This window comes from Thermobia domestica, chromosome 16, assembly GCF_964235325.1.
Source record: "Thermobia domestica chromosome 16, izTheDome1.hap1.1, whole genome shotgun sequence".
NCBI classification, from domain to species: domain Eukaryota; kingdom Metazoa; phylum Arthropoda; class Insecta; order Zygentoma; family Lepismatidae; genus Thermobia; species Thermobia domestica.
The window spans coordinates 998,233-1,021,366 of NC_137469.1; the positions used below are offsets into that span (position 1 = coordinate 998,233).

At 37.6% G+C, this 23,134-nt stretch overlaps 2 protein-coding genes across 5 annotated transcripts in view; one reads left to right on the top strand and one right to left on the bottom strand.

Annotated features, from left to right (window-relative positions):
* spg (dedicator of cytokinesis spg) overlaps positions 1-23,134 on the bottom strand; it is a 499,880-nt gene that overhangs the window by 163,137 nt on the left and 313,609 nt on the right. The gene's annotated exons all lie outside the window — the stretch shown is intronic.
* Inx3 (innexin 3) overlaps positions 4,292-23,134 on the top strand; it is a 30,820-nt gene continuing 11,977 nt past the window's right edge. The window contains exon 1 of the mRNA XM_081742027.1: positions 4,292-4,448. The gene's annotated coding sequence lies outside the window, so the exon portion shown is untranslated. The remainder of the gene's footprint in view (positions 4,449-23,134) is intronic.

Consider the following 23,134-nt stretch of genomic DNA (forward strand, 5'->3'; position numbering starts at 1 on the left):
GCCTTTGTGCGGACCAAATCCTTTAGCAAATATTTCCTTGTGTAGCCCCTCTCACACTTTGATTTTGCCACTCTCTACCCGGATGATATTTTCTGGAAGAAAACAACCTTTATTTTGGAGACTAAGAAGAGATTTCGAACTCCTATAAAAACCTCAAGTTTCAAACTTGATTTCGACACATTGAATATTATAGCCTCAAGGTAAGTGTACATGCATCACGGCGAACACACGAGAAGGCATCTAAAATCCCTTTTAGATCGTGTAGGAGGCATGAAACGTGCGAATCTGTCGAAATCTCAATTTTTCTTCTCTTTCCACTAGGTTGGAAAAGTTTAAAATCTTTCTGAGGACAGCCTTCCTGAGTGCAGTCTTCCTGAGTTTTCCTCATTCACACGAAGCAAATGCCGAAATAATACCTAATATAATAATCGCATGGTGCTTCTTTCATTCCCCAATTCCCCGGTAGGTGATCGCCATCCCTCACACGTGACGGGTTAACATGGCCATAGCTTCTGAAATCTAATTTCTAATCCTTACCATGGGCCCTGTCCTGGCTAAGCGGTTAGCGAATGTACCTTTGCTGTACGAGACCCTGATTCGATTCCTGGTGTGATTAGATGTAGTTTTGATCCCACAGTCTGTATCACTGCGAAATTAAAATACCGCTAATTTTACAGTAATTATGTGATATCTTCAAATAGATAAAAGATAATCGAAAAGTGGATCAAGAGCGCCCTAGACGATGTTATTTTGCATATGGTACCATTATCACGAGTCACCTAGTAGCTTTTCGTTTGCTGTTATTTAGAAACGCGAAAATAAATGCCGATTTTCTAAATGGCTGGAAATCGAAAGCAGATAAATGAGTCGTGATAACGGTATCTCATGCAAAATAATATTGTCTAGGGAGCTCTTGTTACATTTTTTCGATTATCTTTTATCTATTTGAAGATATTACATAATTACTGTAAAATTAGCGGTATTTTAATTTCGCAGTGATGAGGCCTCTTAAGCAGTAGATCAATGTCTCTATACCTCGGTGCTAGAAGAGACGCTAAACTTAAAATATAATCCTAACCATAAATCCTTCTATCATCGTTTGTAAGTAAAAAAATAAAATAAAATAAAATGTATGAAGTCAAGAACAATAGCAATGTTCTGACCACACATCACTGGATTAAAAACTGTCTAGTGATGAAATTACCATATGACTTCGATAATTATCATATAATTTCCAACCCTGAAATGGCAGAAGGGGCAGAGCACCACAACCTGCGAATGTTCAGTATGTGAACTTACGATGTACATCTTTAATTACCTTGTAGCAGACATTTCACTTTAATTTATTAGTAAGTATCCCTAATAGACTTCTAAAAAAATCAATAAAGGCATTCTCTCTATGTTAATAATAATTACACAGTGTGATCCTATTGTATAAATATTCTAAGATGCAGTGAAGAAACTTTCGCACGGTCATCTATCTGTGCTGTGCAGAAAGAGGATTGCAGAATCTTTTTGTGACGATATGTGTCAGGCCCTTCACCTCCAAATGAATCTGAAGATGCCTTCACAAAGGAAGCTGGAGGCTGCTGGACATTTTGTTGCTGATGTCACGCTGAGAGGGCGTTCCCCCACTCCATTGTGTAAATACAGCATGAATCCGCATTTCTAGGAAAGGTACACATTCTTGAACAACGAACGACTGATTTGCAGGGAAATTTCCATGGATAATCTGCAACCTCTTAAAGTTTCCTGCATGGACTAAATAACCAATAATCAGAGGCTTTTAATTATTTTCTTTAAAGAGAATGAAATTTAGATGCAGGGCCGTGCCGTGGGGGGGGGGGCGAGCGGGGCAACGTCCTGGGCGCCGAAGTAAGGGGGTGAAAAATTCGGGAGAAAAAAGGAAAAAAGATAGAAAAAATTGCTTGAAATATATGTATGGGGGCCCCCTCGTATACTCTTGCCCCGGGCGCTGATTTTCCACGACACGGCCCTGTTTAGATGAAAGGTTCTGTTCCTCCTTGCACATGATTTGAAACCATAACACAAACATATTCATCAGCGATGTTTTCTTTTCTTCTTTCAACAATAGTATAGTACTAACATTATAACGGCAATTAAGAACAACTATGTTTATTCTTATCAAACGACTGTATTAATATTATTTCCATGTTCACCGTAGTTTTCATTTAAAATCTGATATCTTGTCTACACTAAGAGAGACGAGGGGCCGCGGTGGCTCAGTGGTAGAACGTTCACCATGGGTGAATGGGATCCTTGGTTCGATCCCAGCTCGCGCCAAGTGAATTTGTGATGGACAAAGACCGTGTGAGCAGGTTTCCTCGGAGTTGTCACGTTTCCTCTAATTTCTTCATTCCTCATCATCGCCGTCTCTTTTAGCCTAGCCGACATACTCGTGGGACGTAAAATTTAAAGATTTAATTTAATTTACTAAGAGAAGCGATCTAAAAAGTAAGAACAATTAAAAGAAAATGAAGTACGTGCTTTGTTAAAGCGACGTTTTATTTTCGAGTCTTGGCGAATTAGTTTTGTTCGATGGATACTTTGATTTTGACGTCCCTTTTTAGTACATGGTGCTACAGCTACAAGGGTTTACTAAATTTAAAGCGGATTCAAGATTGATTCCCTGTCCACACGCACTCGATTGGTTAAGCTGATGTTGACTTTAACGTACCGTTCAGCAGCGAGGCTATACGAGACGTGAACCTACAGTTTAAGGTGGAATCTGATAACCGAAATGAGTTCAATTTTTTATTTTCTTAAGGCAAATTTTAAAAAATTTTCACGGCCTTAGCTTTCAAGATATCACATTGAAATTTTGCCTACGGATTGTGTGCACCTTTGAGTCTTTCACGTTCTCTCTCTCTCTCTCTTTTTTTTTTTTTTTTTTTATTTCTACGTGAACTCGGGCCCGAGTAGCGCAACTATTCCGAGGGGATGATTTTTCAGGAAAATGTAGTTTTTTGCCGAATTTCCCGGTTCAGGTGTATGATACGGACATGTAGACCTATATGTCACCTCCGCCTCCAGATTTTCAAAAAAAAAAAAAAAATCTGTCTTTGTTTTCAAGATATCAGGTTTAAATTTTGCACATGCATTGTATACATAACAATGTATTTTTCAAGAGAGTTGCAGATTCCTATGCAAACCCAGCCCCGGGCCAAAAGGGCATATTTTTTTCTCGAAAAACTCCCGGTCTTCCCCGATTTTCCCATTTCTGACGTATGATACGGACAAGCGAGTGGTACCATTGGAAAGGATACTCTATTGTGAGAAAAACGAGGTATGGACCATTATTCTACAATAAATAGTAAGGAAACAGTAGGGGTTTGACTGAAAGTCTAAAATTTACCTCAAAAAGTGGAAATCCTAAAATGGTTAACAATTATATTCACATTAATAAAGGAAGTGATAACCTCCCGAAATCAAGTGTCAACCTTTGCGGGGTTATTCCCTATCAGTCTTCGCAAAATTCTGCGTTCAGCAAGGGAAAGCAGTGCAACACACACAAATAACTGCTATGCCGATTATCGGAAACTAAATCGCAAATTTTGTGTTGCGTTGATGCAAACCGTTACGGAATAATGCCCGTTGGTGAAAGATTTAAATTTAACGTCCCACGTTTATGTTCTTTAGACTAAGGAAGACGATGATCAAAGCAAATGAATGATGATGGATGAATTGGTGGAATGAGAAAGTGGGAGCAAAAGGGAGCACCCCGAGTAAACCTGCGGACACGATGTTGTCCACCACAAATTGACTTTGGCCGGGGATCGAAGCAGAGACCTCAGAAACCAGAGGTAAGCGCTTTACCACTGAGCCACCGTTTCCCAGGAATTTTTCCAAGGAGGGCAAAAGACCGATTCCAGGTAGGGGCAAAAAAGACACACACACACACAAGTGCAGTTTCAAATATATACACAACTTGATGCATGTGTGCACATAGTACATAATATAAAACAACAGTTATTTACACATTTATCCTCATTAGCTATAGTAGTAAATAAACTAAATTACTGTAGTATTTACTATAGATGTAGTACTATAGTATGTTGGAATAAATTAGTATGTTTTGACATGCAATTCCAAGAACTGAACATACAGTACTTCAAAAATCCAGGGGAGCTACTACCCCCTATGCCCCCCGCTGCAGGCGGCCATGAATGCAAGTGCATCTCAAATTATTTCATTTCCTAAAGAGCCCATGCATGATTAATTTATATAATATAGTACATATATCCATAGAGTTGGCAACACCATCTGGCTAACAGCCAAAAGCTAAATTCTGTTCCCTACGACCTAACCAACCAATCAGTTGGACAACACCCGTCGAGGGCACAAGTGGCCCAATTGTGTGGATGCAAGAGTGAATAGTTTTTAGTGTGGACCTTTGTTTTCAACATGTTTCCTTGTATTTGATTTTGGTAAGATATCTTACAAGGTGTTTAGGTTATTTGTAGTTTTAAGTACTGAACTGTACGGTATTCAGCGAAAAACGAAATAGCTGTTGAAACAAGCAACAAGTGGTTGTGCCTGATGTTGAAGATTCCCACGTTACACCGCACAAACTTCTTTTTAATTTACCCGATTTTGTAACTAATATAACCTTTTTATAGTACTTAGCTTTATTATTATTATTATTATTATTATTATTATTATTATTATTATTATTATTATTATTATTATTATTATTATTATTATTATATTGTGAAAGCAATGTGATACGGAGAATTTGTGAATTATCAATTGAACCGTATTCACATTTATCAATATATTCTAAATGCATTGTGTATTTGAAAATAGTGTTATGATTTGTCCAATCAATACAATGCCATTGGAAGATTGGAAAGTTAAACTTGGTGAAGACTATTGAAACAAATTGTTTCTGGCATGGACCACACAGGACGTCAAATTCTAAAACTGGTCTTTTCACGGAACTGGTTCCAACAACGGACCGATCATATAACACTTCAAAAGATTTTCCTACCTGCGGACAAATTCAAAAGAATACAGGTATATGGGGAAAAGGAGGAAATTGGCACACGGTTAACAATGTTTTTTGTCAATTTTGTTTGCAGACCAATGCGTGGAAGACCAGTCAGCATTTCACCTTTATTTTGGCGGAGGTCAGTGGCCCCCGTGTTTTCATAACTCGAGTATTTTTTACCGGGAATCACCTTGACTATAATTTTACTATCCAAAGGAGTGCTATTTATATACGATATTTTTTTTTTAAACAATGAAACGAAATATTTCAGTTCAACGTCCCACGTTTATGATAAAGGCAAGGGAATGATGGAAGATTTGGTGGAATTAGAAAGTGGGAGAAAACTGGAAACTCATAGGCAAGATTTTAAAAATTGATACGAATAAATCAAACTAAAGTTAAATATTGTCCCTGTTGTTGATTGTTCTGCCTAAGAGCAGATTCTAGCCCACTCACCCTAATAGTTATGTGGGGCTAGTTCAGCAGGATAGGATGAGCAGCTTGTTTTCCTGTGATTCAAAATAGAATTGGAATCAAAAATGCTCAAGTAGTGGGATGGTTTGAAAATAGAAAAATTAGTTTCATTACATGGCTAGTCACTTGCACGTATCAATATGACAATATAAAGCACTCTGATTGTCTGTTGCATCTTTTGGGACAAGTACAGTAATGCCCAAGGGCGTTCATTTCTTCGAAATATGTCAAAACATTAGAGTCACTGATATGCTAGAATTCGTGATAGGTATACGCTAGACAGTTTTCAAAAAATAGAGCGTGTACCCACTCCATGTACGCTCATTCTTTCCCAAAGTATACACTGTACTAAAAAATATAAGGTAATTATATGCTCTATTACATCCCAGATAAGAGTAAACTTTACAGTACGCGCTCCAGCTCCTCATCGATATGTAGGACCGCTTTAACAAGGTACAGTGGAGTAGGGTCGGGCCAGCTTAGAGAAGTTTGGAAAGTCGTCTTAAAATTAATCGAAAAGTAATTTCTTGTGTCTGGAGAGAGCACTGTAAAGTTCACCTGTCAATTAGATTTGCTCACTCATTCCATATTTATACCCAGTGGGCTAAAGGAAACGGGTGATTAATGTAAGTGCATGTTATGAAGAAGTTTCTGAAACTAGAACGTGGTAGGTAACGGGACAACTCAGAAAACCAATGGACATGAATACACTTACGGCCTGGAATCGAACCAGGAAATCTTTACTTCAAAGAGACCACTCTACCACTGAGCCACCGTCCTCCCCAGCAAACTTTCCAATAATAATACGACAGAGAGGGGTGATCAAGAGCAGGGGTGCCAACAGGCGGATATCAAGGTGCAAGTTGCGCTCATAAGATTATTTTGGGGGACATAATTTTTCGTTGAAAATGATACAATCAAACCGAAGAATGATAACATTGGGGAAGCTTGCGCTGAAGCATTTGGGGAATAGGCACCCCCCTGATTCTGGGTAGATAAGAGACCATATCCTCCGCTTACACTACTAGGACGTGTTAATGTATAACAGAGAAATTAAGGGTCTTTGCTACAGATTTCCCGTACTTTCTGAACAGATACTAAACTGTGTCTAATGAACGAAATAACATTATTATTATTATTATTATTATTCTAGAAATTTTGGAGATGTATAAAAGTAAACTCTAACCAAAGCAAACATTGATTATTACAGTTTCGCTAATACGTATATAGTTCCCTTCATCAGACATCAGCTTAGAGATAACGGGCCTTATGCACAGTCGTTTTGGCACGTGATTAGTGCCATATTAAAGAGTTCGACTAACATGTTTCCTGTAGTAGTCAGGCCTTTAGTATGACGCTAATCATACGTCAAAACGACTCTGCATAAGGCCCAACGTGTCCGATGAAGGCACTGGTATAATGCTGAGAGTGTGTCATAGGTTAGTGACTTAAGCTTTGGTTAGATCTGATTTTCATTTAAGTTCCATATGATTGGAAATCTAGAAGGTGCAGCGTGTTTGAAACAAGTACAGTTCATGAAATGGAAGGTTGTAAGTATTAAAGGTTTTATTTTTTAAAAAAATCATTCTTTGTTATTTGGTTATTTACAAACAGAAACAAAAAACAAAAAAAAAAAAAAAAAAAACTAAGAAGTTTATATATAATGGGTTTTCCCCGCCATTTTGAAACTATTTCGCACCTGGTGCCTCCACTCGAGTGACGTAGGTGGAACACGTCAATCCTCCTACATATAAATACTTTGTAAGTGCTCTATTGTTTTGTAGCAGTAACACTTTTAAAAACAAGTTTGTTGAATTTAATTTAATTCCTTCTGAATGAAGTCACTGCTCGTATTTACAACAGGAGGGGCATACTCAGGTGCAAATATATCTATACTGTGCGGGAGAAACAGGGTAAGTCAAAAAAACATGTTTTCAGGAGGCGATTTTTTAATTTTACCACGCATAAGTATTAATCACTTATAGTAACAGCACCAAGACGCGATTATTCAACTCACGTTCAGAATTGACTTATACGAAGTTAACCGGAAGTGAAGCATGACACACAGATTTCCAGTTTTGATTTATCTAATTTCGGCCAATTTCTGACTGTACCGTTTCTCCCACGCAGTCTAGATAATAGTTTCTAAAGCCCGGCTCTCTCGGCCAAATGCGTGGGATTGGTATACTATTAAAATTTGATAACCTTGATTCACTGTTATTGGGATAACGCTAGTACCTCTTGTGTTATGTCCATCCGCCCGTTCATTATTCCACACGATAACTCTAGAACAAAAACGAACTTTCGAATTCTGTTGTGAGTCAGTGGCAGTTCAGCTTGCGCGTTCACTCTGGTGCGTGGGAATTCCTGGTTTGATCCCAGCTCGCGCCAAGTGAACTTTTTGTGGTGGGTAAATACCATGTGAGTGGATTTTCTCGAGGTTATCCCGTTTCCTCCCAAGTTCTTCATTTCACCATTTTATTCATTCTTCACTATCACAATCTCTATTAGCCTACACAGCATAAACATGGGACGTAAAGTTGAAACATTTCATTTAATTTATTTTTAATAGCTAGAGAGCTTCTCTCGCCTGAGTTAATTAATGGAGTCAATGTATTACAAGCTTCGTGGGTAACGGTGACTTTAACTGGCCATCCATATCCCATTTTCTAATATTGAAACACACACACACAACTGTAGAATGCCGAAAGTCACACTCGCGCCGTTAGATGGCAGTAAACATTCTCCACCGGTTAACATCTATCTGGGCGTGATTCTCTTTACTCTTTCAGCAGAGTTTATCGAAGGGTAATGCGTATTTCGAACATCTTTTAGCAGTGACGTTTATAGGTTCAATCCTCATTAACCATAAGATTCGACATCTTTCTTACATTAACAAAGATCGGAAAGTTTGTTTTAGCCTTTTAAAATGTTCTCAGTTAAATGTCACTCAGGGACGTCATTTCAGACTTGAGGGGGGACAAGAGTATCATTCATATAAGACTTTCACGTTTTATATTAGTAGACAATCGATTAAAGTATATGTATTCCTCAAACTCTTCTGGGGAGTGCAATTGCCCCCTTAAATGACGCCCCTGATGTCAACTATATCGTTTAATCTACAAATTTTATGGTCCCGTGCTGAAAGACAACGATTATTTTATATTTTATGAAAATATAATGTTCTACGAAGAAACTTAAACCTTGCATAAGCCTTCGTAGCATAGCATGGATTACTTATTTCAACGGCTTATCCAAGGCTGGTCGAGCTTTGCTTAAGATTCGATTAAATATTCGGAACTAGTAGTAAGAGTTCATAAATTATTACCGTAAAAATAAATAAATGCGCTACAGAATTGTTTTAAATATAAAAATGGATACTCTGAACCAAAATAGGTGTTCTTGAATGCAGGCAGGAAAGAGCTTGTAACGTGGTATATAGGCTATGAATTTTTACATATTGACAAATTTCCAGATAGGTAGTCCTTTCGTGGCCACCTTGCACTAGAAGCCCTGAGAATCAGAAGACGTGGGGGTGATTATTTAGTCCAGAACTGCACAGGGTCAATATACTAAAACGTATTATCCCGGCATTCGTCTGATGCCCGTGGTCTCGGGTTCGAGTCCCTGTGGGACAGCACAAAGAATTAATCATTTACTTTGATTAATCATTAGTCTCCTTTAGTCCAAAGGGCATAAGCGTGCGACAATTAATTAAAATTTTTATTTCATTTTATCTGGTGGTGTGAAGATGGAAATCAGTAGAATCATTGAAATTTCAGTCTATTTGAAAGAACATAGAAAAGTAATTCCCCATAGAAATAAATGGGTGCAATTATTCAATACTATTAAGAAACACGATCTTTTTTGAATACTAAACCATCATGTAAACATTCTTTATACATTACTCGTGTTGGAGAAGTGTTCGCAAAAGACAGTGCATGTCTCAAGGTATTTCCTAGTGGAAGTTAATATGGCTTGAATTATACGTTAAGCTGTATGTACACTCATGTCCAAAATGATTGTCGCATATCTTTAAATGTCTTCTTGTAAGAATATAATTTGATAATTTTGCAGAGTACTTTTAATACTTATATTATGTGTATAATCGGAAAATGTATATTTGTGGTAAATTATATAGGAAAAGAATTATAAATACGAAAATTAGAGTGAGTAAAACAAAATGTTGCTAAATGGACAAGAATGTTTAATTTTCGTTTCATTGTTGTTATTTACTGCTCTTTTGACATGAAATTTGCCACATACATGTCTTTGCCGATTATGCACTCACTAACATTATAAGAAGTACCGGGCAAATTCGTTATCAAATAATATTCCTACAGGGACATATTTATAGTATGCGACAATAATTTTGGACATGAGTGTACATGTCTCATATGATAACCTCAATGGTAAACCGGAAACTAAATTCCAATTCATCCATCTATCTAGATATTATGTTACAAGTACTACTTTTGCCACTCTTAACCTTCCACCAACGAACGCGCGTGAAAGAACTGTATGCATTATCGCTTTGTAATTGGGAAGTTTCGGGTTTGAATCCCGCACCCAGCCTTTTTTTTTTTAAATTTTCCTCAGTTGGTCTGTACCTTTTAATACATACGTAATGACTCGTTGCTTTCAAAATTTATTTCATTCTACCTACAGATGCCATCTTATCTACTTGCTTTAATGTTGAAAAATGGAGAACGAATGCCTACGTAAGTAATCCATGCTCTACATCACACCAATAGAAAATGAACTTTCATTTGTTACAACAGCTCTTGATAGCTATTTGGAGTGTTGTTCTCACTGAGACTGAGAAACTTCCAGCTGTAAATTTCAGTTCATATTTTATGATGTCCTCCAGTCTTTAGTGAGAAAGTTCTCGACATTAAAGATTTCCTCTTCACCTCATTTCCTAACTAAGGATGGCTCTGAATGGTGATCACTGGAATATATTCTCAAGTTTTTTTTTTTCTTTCTTTAATATTCCTCTTTGTTTCTAAACTAATCTCTTTTGTTTGGATGACGCTGTAGGAGTTTGAAAAGATCTCTCGCTTTTGATTGTAATTAGCAAATAGTTGATATGGTATGGTATTTTAAAAGAAAAGGAAACTCTTTCCCATCAAAAGAAACTTTCGATAGATTTCTCCACAATGGAACAGTTCTCAGGAACAATCACTGGCTGGGATACGGAAATAGTTTTAGGATAGCCAGTAAGAACAGCGGTAACGAAAATAATAATAGTTTAATGGCAAAAAGTGCATTTACTACATTATGTCGAGATTAATCCCAAAGAAATTAAAAGTAAAAATCTGCGAAAGTGTAATTCTTCATCTTGCATTGAATGAATCTGAAAGTTGGTCTCTAAGTAAACATAAACGTGTGAGTGGTCACTGAATATTATACGGATAATAAGATGGAAATATTTGCGGTAGGGGGAGGGGGAATACTACTACACCTGAGGTATATTGTACTAGCAGCGTTCACCCCGCTTCGCTGCGGTCACCCCGGAACGCAATAAACTTTGTTACTTAGATAATTTTTACTTTTTCGCTTTCAAATTGCAAGCGCCTGTCATTTATGTTAACCCGCCGAGTCACGTGGTCATGCGGGTTGCATATACATACGTTTATTTTTACCTATGATGAACTATGGAGACTTGAATAGTCCATTATCTCAAGACACTGGTAATTAAAAATTAAAGTGATATGATAAAAACCATCTAGGGTCCAAATCCTAACAACCCCCCAAAAATGAAAGAAATCGGTTCAGCCGTATTAGCGTGATGAGTTCACAAAGGATTTGTACGTTCTCTTTTATATATATAGATACAGTTCTAGCAAGGAATCTTTTTGGTAGAGCAAGAAGGTAGGACGGTCATATAAAGATAGATTGATTACAGAAAATGAAATATTTCCCTTTAACGTCCCATGATTATGCTATTTAGACTAAGGGAGACGATGATTAAAGCAAATGATGATTGAAGAATTGGTGGAATGAGAAAGTGGGGGGAAAACGGAACTACCCCGAGAAAACCCATGAATATAATGTTGTACACAAACTTGGCTAGGGAACGAACCAGGGACCCCACGTAGCACATGTAAGTGTTCTACCACTGGGCTACCGTGCCCTCCAGATTGATAATAGGGATGTGTCTAGCAATAATTCTGATTCGATTGGCGTGGCATAAAACAAGACGGCTTTGATTTTGTGACAATGAATAGTTTCGTTCTGAACTTTTTGAATTGCAAGTATTTATATTTTTCTGTATTTTATATTTGTATCAATAAAACTTGTAATGAACACCAACCTGAAGCGCGAAAGTTTGGAGAAAGACTGGGTAGCGTAGTGGTCAGTAAGCGAAGACCCAAGTTCGATGCCTGGCCCAGTCATAATTTTCCTCTTCGACACTATCTATGTACACTTACAGAGAATTTGGTATTAAAATACATATGTACGTTATACAAGGTGTTAATGAACTCTGTGTCACGAAAGGTGATTCCTTGCATCAAATGAAAGGAAATTGTAGTAAACATGGATCAGGAAACGTCTGCTTTCACAGTTATAAACTACCGAATATACGAAGCATCAAGATTTGGAACGCCCTGGCTTCAAATGGGTCCATCGCAAGCGGTTCAAGAAATTTCACAGGAAATAATGTTTGCTCTATCGAAATATCTATGCTTCACAATTCCACCTTCCACGGTACTACTAACGAATTGTATAAAGTAACGAATTGGGCACGAGAATTCACATTTAAGCACTGAGATTCGTTATGTGGTTACCAAAGGAAACTTAAACAAAATTAAATCTTTAAGTTTTACGTTCCTCGGTTATGCCGGCTAGGCTAAAGGAGACTGTGATGATGAGAAATGAATGAAATAGTGGAACGAAGAAAGTGAGAAAATCGCGAGAAAACCCAAGCAAGCACACTGTATTTGTCCACCACAAAGTTCGTTTGGCGCGAGCTGGGACGACCGAGGACCCCATGCACCAAAAGTGAACGCTCTACCACTGAGCCACCGCGGCCCTGGTTACCAAAGGAGTGTGAAGGTATAAGGATACACGGGATCATTACCTAAATTTATTACACGGAGTTTATTAATACCCTGTATGCGCTATTACTCATTCGTATATAAAATCGACCACAGAGCTTAACATGAATACCCTATGCTAATTGAAGACATACTTTTGTTAAAGACCAGCTTTGTCTGATTTCTCTCGAACGACGTAGTCTGAAATGGTATAAAACTAATGTGTCCACATCGTTTCTTGTAACCAGATGAAACTCCTTGAGAACAAGTAGCTGTTCATTTAACAGTGTCCCACCGTCCAAGGTTACCGTGATGTTTTTTAATCAGTTACATACAAAATGATAATGAATATCGTGGCACGTGTAGTGAAAACCTACAAACATACAAATAAAAACACAAGATAAATGTCTACAGAATATATATATTCCACCCCCCCCCCAATGTTTGGTAGAATGTTCCTTGGACACAGAGGAGGCAGTGGCGAATCTAGAACTTGAGGGCAGGGCAGCAAAAATCCAGACTATGATAGGTGTATCAGAAGTTTAAATATAAACTTCCTAAAATATACAAATGTCTTTTTTGTCACTCAAAAAACTGGAAGGCCTAGGTCCCCCAGCTCCGGGCTAGACCTGCCACTGGGAGGGGGCAAACGGCCGCAGATTTTTTTTTTTTTTTTTTTCTCCAAGAGGAGGCAAAGGACTGACACAAAGCGAAGTCGCGAATATAGGCTACACATCTTGATGCATATAACACTTTGACGCGCATTAAACTTTATTAACTCTTAGGTCTACTGTAGTGGTCGAGTAAGCAAATCTAATTTATTTTGACATGTATTTCGAAGAACCGAACTCCTTTCGAAAATCCAGAGGGGGCGATTTCTCCCCGCTTCGAGTCCCTATGAGGGGATTTTCGATTTGCGTATTAGTATTGATTTTATCTTTAATACTTTGTTACCTTTTATTCCATGTTGTCAACTGCCTCCGAAATAGTTACACAGGGTTTGTCTGCTTTTATACGTACTATAATTTTCGAGGTGCTGTGCTTCAGCAGCTCACAGTTCGTTTCATAGGCTTATTTTCCCTCAGTAATTTATATTGGCAATAAATAGAAACATTAATAAATCTTAAGTGAGTAGGTGTTTTTCTCTCATAAACTCCTTGTCTTCAGCTAAGCAGTATAATGCATTAGGATCCTGAGTGAAATTAATATAGCTTATCTTAACACTGCAAAGGAAGTGTCAAATGCTTGTAAAGCTGTTTGCATTATGCGCTGTGGAGCTCTTTCCTCTCCTTATACCTACGTAATGTACAAATCACTTTTCACTTCAAAAGCCGCCGACACATCCACAAAAGGTCCTTTGTTCCAAACAACACACGAGTTCTCTGTCCTCTTCTCCTTCGTTGGTTGGTTCACCTTTCAAGCCTTTGACACCCCGTTCGCTTTTATCAAAAAGCTCCTCCGTGAAATTTTATTCCTAACAGGAGTTCTTACTTTCAACAGATCTCTCCCTCTCTCTCGCTCTCTCTCTCTCTCTCTCTCTCTCTCTCCTTCCCACTTGAATCACACATTCAGATGGAACTACACAAAATAAATCCAGCCACTATCGATATAGCATGCGACTGTATGGCTGGAAAAATGTTCATTCGATATCCCTGGAATCACATCTCTGTACTATATGGGTAGTTATGCAATTTCACTGGGAATTGTCCTCCGAACCATGCAATAAACGTAACTAAAATTTGACCAAAATCAGTAGCGTATACGGGAGTTCATCATGGAGAGGGAGGTTTAACGTTCCAAATTCATGTAGTTCAAGGATTTTTGTATACATATCTTAATTTTTCATATTATCTCGTTCAATTGGGGGGGGGGGATTAAAATTCAGATACTCCTTCTTACGTAGTGTTTTCCACGAGACGAGACAGGTAATAGTTTTCTTGTCTCGTTTTGAAAATTTATGTACACAATTTACGCCCCGATTTTCACCTTAATTTCTTCATCCAGAACTTAACATCCTTCCACGCTATGAGAAGTCCACGTAAGGTGTGATGTAACTACATATAAACCATGTGTATTACTGAAGTATATTGTGTAATGACTCGCGTATCTTCAAACGTTATAATGCTGTTCACTGCGCTCGTATATGCAATCACTTCGTCAATTTTAGCTTTTATACTATGAATCTTGTTACACTAAAACACTCTGAGATTTAAGGCTCGGGTGGACTAGTGTTGCCCGCGAGACTCATGAAATGTCTAGTCTCGAAAAACTAGAGTAGAATTGTAATGTTTCTTATCTTGTCTCGAGTTTAAAAAAAAAAATCTTGTCTCGCGGACAACACTATTCTTGCATACGCCACTGATCAAAGAAACCTGTTATTATTAACAATCTGTGTTACGATATACCATTCCCTTCAATCAGCGACATTCTTAGAATGAGGAGTATCCAAAACGTAATGAAAGCGCCATAAACAGTTGTTAACTTGAACTGATTTCCCTTCTTTAACACTACTACATATGCTAATTATAGTGATCTGATCTTAATTTTCATATTGGGGGGGGGGGAGCGCTGGGGCTCAGTGGTTGAGCGTTCACCTCCGATGCTTGGGGTCCTGGTCCGATCCCAGCTCGCACCGTGTGGACTTTGTGGTGGACAAACACCGTGCTCGTGGGTTTTCTCGGGGTACTCCCGTTTCCTCGCACTTTCTTCATTCCACCATTTCACTTATTTCTCATAATCACCGTCTCCTTTAGCCTAACCGGCATAACCGTGGGACATAGAACTTAGATTTCATTTTATTTCATTTTAATTTTCACATTGCTAAAAACAACTGAAGGAGAGGCTTGTTTCAGCTTTTAATCGACCATAAAATAGAATTTGATTTTTCTTCCCCCGGAACAAAATTCTATTAATATGGTTAGCAACTGATTAAGAAAGTTTATTATTTGTTTCGGTTTCAAGGCACTCTCATTCATTCGGGAGTTTCTCGTGGTTTTATTTATTTATTTATTTATTTTATTATTATTATTTTTTTTTTTTAAATATTAATTTCCTTTCAAGGTTGAACAGTTCTGCACTCCATTACGTACGTTACTATGTCACTTACTGTGTTTCTCCTATGACAGAAGCGCTGTTCTCGTGCTCAAGATCGACTCAATGCTATATGAAGTTCGTAGTGATTAATCGTTAATTCCGTACATATTGGATATTACATTTTGTCTTCTAGACCAGTGGTATTCCATCTGGAATACGCGATGAATTCTTACGCGGTATATACAATTTAAAATAGTCCTATACAGTAACACAATTCTATTAAATACAGTAAAACCTGTCTTCAACGGACCCTTTATTAAACGGAAAACTGTCTTAAACGGAAATATTTCACGGTCCCATGAATTTTGGAGAACAACACGTGTAAAAAGCCCCTTCATTAAGCGGAAACTGTGTTACGCGGACAACGGAAAGAAAAATAAACATTTAACGGAAAATTCTGAGTTCCGGACTACAGCATTTAGAAGATGTTTAGACATTTTGTGAGACATATACATTACACTGTCTGCGATAAAATAGTTCTTTTGTTAAATATTTCTGGACAGTGTTTACCTTCCCCAACCACTACTCATATTCACCCCCACAAATTGTCCTTAATCCCCGCAACTTAATCAAAAATCATACGGAATGTCGGAAAGAAGAAAACGAGATAGAGGAAGAAGAGGAATACGATACAGAGTTCCAAGAAGAGTGTAGAATAAATACATATCAAGATGCTCAGAAGTTTAAAGGAACTGCAAAAATTTGCCTTACGGAAAAATGATTCTGATTCACTTAGTATAATTTCTCAGGCTAAAGTGTATGCGGAAAGTCAAGCAGCCAAGCAGCAATGTACACAGAAAATCTTGCTTGGCTATTAGAAAAATAAAGAAAACGTGTGCAGAGTATATTTTGTATTCATTTTAATTTTTTGTGTATTTATTCGTAGAAGAAAGAAGTACTGTAATCGAACAATGTACGTAGAACAATATATTTTCTCATACTTTATAAGCATGTATTTTTTTTTTTTTTTTTTTTTTTTTTTTAAGAGGAAAGGTCTACCTCCACTAAGCGGAAATCTGACTTTAACGGAAATTTTTGGAAGTCCCGTACGATTCCGCTAAAGACAGGTTTCACTGTATATAGAAACAAGCAATGAATTGTGTAATTTACTTTTCATATCGTTGGCTATAATTTGAATCAGCCTGCATGTACAACACACTTCCATGGGGCTACGCGGGAAGAAAAAAGTTCAATATCACCGTTCTAGGCGAGGAGAAATAAATAAAATTAAATATTTGAGTTTTACGTCCCACGCTTATGCCGGCTAGGCTAAACGAGACTGCGATTATGAGAGAGAAATGAAATGATGGAATGAAGAAAATGGGAGGAAACGGGAGAACCCCCAGAACCCCACGCACCACAAAATAAATAAATAAGAAAAAACTAAATTCCTGGCGCAAGAGCCCCTTGGGGCCAAGGTTTGTGGCAGTTGTGCTTCCAGGGGGTGATGTGTTGTCAGCATATCGTCTCCCCTTACTGTTAATGCTGCCTTTCTAGACAGGGAATCGTTACTTCTTTCAAGTAGTTCCCCAGTTCCCCTCGCGACGCTGGGTGTGCGCCCAATGCTATCACCATTTGGTGAGTACGGTCACCCATCTTTTCTCTAATCAGAGCCGTTATTGTTTGAAGTCGTTGGTCTCTTCCAGTGCGGCTTTCTAGGCAGGAATAGTGATGGATTATTGACCACCTAAAAGAAGAGAATGACGAAATTTTCTAGTCCATTAGGTTAAACGATGTAACTAAACGTTAAACTAAACTTTGTGTTTCAAAACTCATTTTTTCTTTGAAACTGCCTTAGAAGAGAAGTGAAAAGAAGTCGTTAAGCAACAGTTATCCTTGGCTGTTTTTAATTTAGAGAAAGTGTAAATTGTCTTAATTCTTAGGGGTAATATCGTGTTTCGTTAAGAAGGCTCTTTCACACAGTCCTTGCGTGTAAGTGTGAATGTGGGGTGACCCTTGACGACTGTTCCATGTGTGTGTTGCCAAGAGAAACACGCACAAGTCATTGCGTATTCTGTCATTTCGCCCAAGAGCTTCTTCCACATTGACCCCACGTTCACTGGCTCAGGAGGACAATGACTCCTTGTTTCCCAGACACAGCCTCTTCTTACAGCATTATTTCAAACTCCTCAAGTTTACGTGCAACCATGAAAAATATCCCTGAGTCTCGGTGACTGAAATATACATCATAGCCTCAACGACTCCTGAAGGAAGAGAGCCAGTGACGAAGTCAGATGGGGGTGGCACTGTCAAGTTTTATTCTAATGTACGTTAAACAATATAAAACTATCGTTTTTCCGTATATTCAAAATATGTGCCCCTCAAAGAAATTAAAGCTGGCATCGTTACTGTAGAGAGTTATGCTTAGAAGTTTGGGAGCATTGCAAAGGATATTTGGAAAGCATTACTAGAATTACCAGCATTGCGAAAGAATAAGTCCCCGCCAGTAGTGCTCTCACCCCCAGAATATTATAGCGGCAAACATTTCTCTCTAAAAAGAATAATGAAATTGTAGTGGGTTTGTCTTCTTCTGATCGGTGGCTGTCAATTTCGATTTACTTATTTGACAAACTTATACGTAAATTGGTGACTACTATGTAAATTTATCTTTCCGACATTAATAAATTTAGCTTTGAAATATGTGAAGACGACAGTCTTGAAAAGTACTTGGAAATAATGGTCTATCTTTCTTAAACCTTTCATCCCGGAATAATTTGACTGCACGGGCGATATTTAATCTACTAGTTCTGTTCTTACTAAAGTACATGTTTACCTGCACTCGTGCTTTACTGCTTATCACTTTATATATTTATTTACCCTAAGTGCATGTCCGGTAGAGTAAATAGCTCAAGAACTACTTCAGTGGCGGACCTAGCCCCAGTTTTCCAGTTTCTAAAATTTATAGTAAACTCATGCTATACCTAGCATGGTCTTGGTTGTAGTTGCCCCCAGTTTTTACCTTCTGCATCCGCTACTGTGTTGGATCAGCATAAATTTTGACTAATATATAAAGTGAAAAGTTAACTGGAGTTTGTTGATGGAGGTGATCCGAAGATACTCCCCCAGGTATTCCCATAGGGGATTATTATCGACTGATTGCTCCTTGGTAGTATGCAACCCAATTGTATCTAAACGTGAGTTTGCATAAGTTATTTTCAACATTCAAAGAAGAAAAAACCTGACATGGTGTACATCTTACATGGGGTCCTTGGTTCAATCCCAGCTTTTGCCAAGTGGACTTTGTGGTGCACAAACAGTGTGCATGGGTTTTCTCGGGGTTCCCCGTTTCTTCCCACTTCCGTTATTTCGCCATTATCATCCATCTCATCATCAGATCAGTCTCCTTTACCCTCAGTGCATGGTGTATGACGTTAAACTAAGAAAACTAGTGTACACTGACACTGCTGATTGTTCTTTCTTTGTGTTCAATTAGTCTCTGTTATTACTTTTTATGAGGTTTTCGTAAATTCTGCTCCTTTTGTACTTTTTGAATAATGCAGCAATTTTTACCTCCTAAAAGAATAAGAAATGCAACTGGTTCACATCTTATGTCCAAAGGTACAAGGGCTACGTACTCGTAAATCTATTCTACATTACTTTCATTTTATTGGAACTTCAATTGGAGTTTCTGGTGCGTGGAACACTGCCTAAAAATTAAATTAACTGGTAGAGCTCACGTTAGCATGTAAAGTGATTTAACAGTACACTGAAACGCTATCAGCTATTGACTACTGCTTTGATTTGAATTTCATATGCTGCTGGTTATAACTATATTTAATGAAATAAATGAAAAATTGAATAATGAGGCGGAAGAGTAAACTATTCACAAAACTCTTTCAATGACAAATATATGAATAATTTTAACAACATTATACACACAATTTTAATTCTGTTTCGTAAACCTTTCTAAGCACCATATGGCTATGAGGACCATTGTTTGGTAAGATTTTAATTTCATGTATTTTTAACATTCACTACGCATATAATCAGTTTGTTTTAAAACCGAATAACGATACAGCTATTTTAGAAAATGGATCAGATATCCCTTAGCAAAATGCTATCAAATTAGAGGTTAGTTATTTTCAAGACCTTTCTTATAGTAGAGAAATTTAACTTCACACTAATTGATACATCATAAATTGTTCCTCCCCCCTACTGTTTTTTTTTAATTACGTTTCTGGTTCGCAGATCTAATTAAAAATCCTATGGTACACCTACAATAAATTAGCTTTCATATATACAGGTATGTAGTTAATGGCAAGTTAAGTTTTTTCATAATAATAAAAAAAAATATGCACGGAACTGGAACTTCGTATGAAATAATAAAAAAAAAAAGCTATTAGAGTTTTGAAAGATACATATATAATACAAATTTCTGCCGGCACCCCACCCCAGTTGTTCTCTGACGCGGCATACCGTTTGAAAATAGGTTTTCTACCCTACGAAAAAAAAAATTGAAAGTACTTTATAACTGAGGTGTTTGCTTCACCAAACCTCCTTTACACATTTCCTCTGTGTGTGTGTGTGGCCTTCCGTCCGAGAGACATAGGCCTAAATCACAAGAACTGCTTGATGGATAGCCAAGATATAGGGGCTCAGAAGTTAGGAATACAGTTAATGCCAAGATGTAGATAATAAAAAATCGGCTCCCCATATATTCCTACCGGGATAATTATGGGTATCATCCTGGGTTGTTAACTGCCTGCAGTGCTGACGAGTTTAGCCGGTTAGTATAACGCTCAGGATGTAAAATACTAAGCTGTTCCTTCAATACAACGTTAAAATCAAAATAAAGAGTTTCTATTCGACAAATGTAGAGTTTAATATTTTTTAGGATTTATGATAACTTTTGTTACCATTGCGTAGTGCTGTTTGACCGATTATTTCTGTCCTTTGTTTTAAAGATATTAGATTGAAAGTTTGCACACGCATTCTGTACATAACTACGTATTTTTCAAGAAAGAGATTTTCAGATCCCTACGTGAACCCAGGCCCGGGCCAGAAGGGCGGAAAAATTTTGAATTTTTTCGAATACACTCCAGATTTTCCAGTTTCTGTTGTATATTACTGACAAGCGAGTGCTACCGTTGGAAAAGATGCGCTATTCTAAAAAAAAAAAAAAAAAAAAAAAAAAAAAAAAAAAAAGTATGAACCATGATCCTACGATAAATAGTAAGGAAACAGTAAATGTTTCATAAAGTCTAAAGTTTACCTCAAAGTGGAAATTCTAAAAGGGTTAATGTATGGTATTTTCAAACTTCAACGTTCACGTTATTTACACAGGGATAAACCACTCGTTTACACAGAAACACTGTGACGCCGCTATTTGTTTATTTAATACAATACTGTACTGTACTGTAATTTAATATAATACAATACAGTATAATTTTATAGATATTTAATGTTTATTTAATATAATTATAGATAGCCTATTTAATGACTCGCTTTCTGTTTTTCATGTTTTGTTATAAAATTATGGAGACCGTACTCAAGACAGAGGGCAAAAGATATCTTGGAAGTGATCTCTCGCTTAGAAAGCATAAGAACTTCTTTGAAAAGTTTTAAATTTCTATTCCCCCCCCCCCCCCTCCCCACTTTCTGTGTTTAAGCCATGATCAACACGACTCAAGATGGACGTGAGAATTACGTGTTTCTTGTTTTCCAGTTCGAAGCAGTTTTATTTTAAATAACCCCGTAATTGTTACTCTTGTTTTAAAAAGGCCTCCAAAATGGATAAGATTAAAGATTGAAACACTGGTGATTGCCGAGGGCTTCAACCCTCCGATGATTATGCGCAAGAATCTAGGATTTTGCATGAAAGGAAATAGGTGATTCATATGGTTCTTCCATCTTTGTTCCCACGGTCTTTTATAGAACGTTTCCCTGGAGATAATCATCCTATATGGACTGGCAACGAATTTTACGATCTTTGGTTTCTTTTTTGAGGAGAAAACGCTTCCCCTAATCAAAGCTTTTATTTTAGTGTGTTGTAGCAGAAAGCAAGCGATCTGTCCAAACAAAAAGTTGACTGCGACGATCAAAGCCTTCAGCCAAGAGAATTGCAGGCGAACGAAAAGAACTTTGGATGCATTTAGTGGTTACTGAAAACGTGGCACTCCGTCTACCAACCACATACAAAGGAAAGAAACAGGTACTGCCTCAGGTGGAAAAAGCCTCCCCTTCCCCTTCAGACCCCTTCAAATCATCTGTACAACACTTGCCGACCACACGTTGCCAACCCACAGAGCTTACTTTGTTCCAAATATTGGCCTTCACACACAACTTTTTTCCTTGTTTTAAATCAAAATTTTAAAATACCGGAAAATCAAATCGTGATTCTATAACGGCCTCGCACATTGAAAGTATTGTAAGTCTGTAAAATTACAATGTTTCATCGCATGAAGTATCTTTGAATAATTCACCATTGCAGTGTATGATGTCAGTCGTAGCCTGAAGACAAATTTCTCAGCAATTGGTGAGCAATAGCTCGAAAATGCTAGTCATTTGGTTTCATCATTCTTCGTCCGGTTATCCGTATTTGGTTTCCCAGTAATTACTGTAAATTGAATATGCGGGGGTTATTACTATGAATTTACAGACTTAGACAAATGGAATATGGTTATTTAATGGCACAGTGCTCAGGTTTCTTTGTGTGTTGAAGTATGGAATTCCTTTTCAATATCGAGGCTGTGTAAGACGTGTGAGCGTAGGGTTAAGATATAATCCGAACCACCGTAAAGACGTTCAATGCGCTCCCACCCCACCAGGAATCGAGATGGGACCACGTGTGGTATCTACTGGACCAGCTGGGAGGACCTGCTCAAATAGGTCCACATATATTACCTCAAAACCATTAAGACGAGTTGCCTATCAGTTTTCTTTGATGTAGGGGAAAAAGTGTTTTATTCCGTATCCAGGGTTTCTTCCAGGTATGTTTTTGGGGAGCACTGCCCCCCTGGAGGAGACCAAAATAATAATACATCTTTAATATAATAATAAATAGAATAGTACCATGTAAAACTATGTATCCCTTTGAATACTAAGTGTGCCAACCCCGGAACATTTTTTTTTTTTTTTTTTGAAAGAAACTGTCAGTATCCTATTTAGGAATATGTTCCGGAGTTAACATAAGAGCATGTATGAGTGTGTATGTCCATTCTGCTACTTAGGTATGGGATTTCAGGTTATAGATGTATATAGTTGACATGTCCGTCTTCTTCCTCATTTTCATTCCACCGAATGTTCATTAATAAATCATACGCCTGCTTTAACCTAAAGAGCAGATTCATAAGACATAATACTAGAAATTTCATTTCATTATTTCGCTTTTCGTATGGATTTCTTTCTTCTGTAAAGAATTAACAAAGCAAATTCGTGATGTTGAATTCTGCTGTTGAAGAGCATAAATGTGGCGACACCGCAATAGCATCAAGTGAGAGGCTGAATTAGCACATTTCTCGAAATGAGAACTCAAATGTCAATGGCCAATGGAAGGTATTGCTCACAAGAAACCGTT